This window comes from Orycteropus afer, unplaced genomic scaffold (assembly GCF_000298275.1).
Source record: "Orycteropus afer afer isolate SDZICR_OR568_19922 unplaced genomic scaffold, OryAfe1.0 scaffold00531, whole genome shotgun sequence".
Lineage (NCBI taxonomy): Eukaryota > Metazoa > Chordata > Mammalia > Tubulidentata > Orycteropodidae > Orycteropus > Orycteropus afer.
The window spans coordinates 298,628-299,717 of record NW_006922118.1 but is presented as its reverse complement, the minus strand read 5'-3'; the positions used below and the strand labels follow the sequence as shown (position 1 = coordinate 299,717).

Sequence of the window (1,090 nt, the reverse complement as noted above, 5' to 3'; positions counted from 1 at the left end):
AGCCTTGGAAACAGTATGGTGCAGTTCCACTCTGTCCTCTAGGGGCGCTGTGGGTCAGAATGGACTCCACGGCAGTGGGTGTGGTTTGGGCTTTGCTTCCATGAAGACTGACAGCCTTGGAGACACTGTGGTGCAGTTCCACTCTGTCCTCTAGGGGCGCTGTGAGTCAGAACTATTTGGACAGCGGCAGGGTCTTGGAAAGCAGTGTTGGTTGAGGGCAGAATTCTTGCCTTCCATATGGCAGACCCAGGTTCGATTCCCAGCCACCACCCATCTGTCTGGAGTTTTGTGTGCAGCTGTGAGGCTGAACAGGTTTAGTGGAGCTTCCAGACGGAGATGGAGTAGAAGAACGGCATGGCAATCTCCTTATGATAATCCACCAGTGAGAGCCTTATGGGTCACCTCAGTCCGGTCCACAGTGGGTCCCGGGAATGATGCAGAATGGGCAGTGTTTCATTCTGTTGAGCATGGGGTCACCATGAGTTGGGGCCAAGTCAATGGCACTTAGGAATAAAGACACAATAGAACAGCAAAGGGAGTGGACACATCCCCCTCCACCCAGACAGTGGGTGGTTCAAGCCTTTTGTACTGGGTTACATTTCCAGAAGGCAAGCGCTTCCTTTATGGAATATTGCAAATTATTATAATCATAACCTAATTATTACAGTAGTTATGCTTTATCCAAAGGACCCATTGCATGATTTCATGGTGCCATTAAAAGCTCAGACCTAACTAGCTCCTTATTCAATTTTCCTGTAAAGGAAATGTTCTTGGGTCCAGGTTATCAGATATCTTTCCTCCACCTATCAACCTATCCTTTCTCCAAGACTCTCTGATTGTACTTGGAGTACTGTTGTAACTTTCTCCCTTGTTGTTGTTGTTGTTAAGTGCCGTGGAGTCGTTGGATTCGTTTCCGACTCATAGCAGAATGAAACACTGCCCGTTCCCGCGCCAGCCCCACAATCCCTGCTATACTTGAGCCCGTCATCGCAACCACCGTGTCAGTCCATCTCGTTGAAGGCCTCCCTCTCTTTTGTCGACCCTCCACCCTACCAAGCATGACATCCTTCTCCAGGGAATGGTCCCTTCT

The 1,090-nt window shown here is 49.3% G+C and overlaps 1 protein-coding gene across 1 annotated transcript in view; it reads right to left on the bottom strand.

Moving 5' to 3' along the window:
• Nucleotides 1–1,090, bottom strand: part of MXRA5 (matrix remodeling associated 5) — a 34,319-nt gene that overhangs the window by 9,009 nt on the left and 24,220 nt on the right. The gene's annotated exons all lie outside the window — the stretch shown is intronic.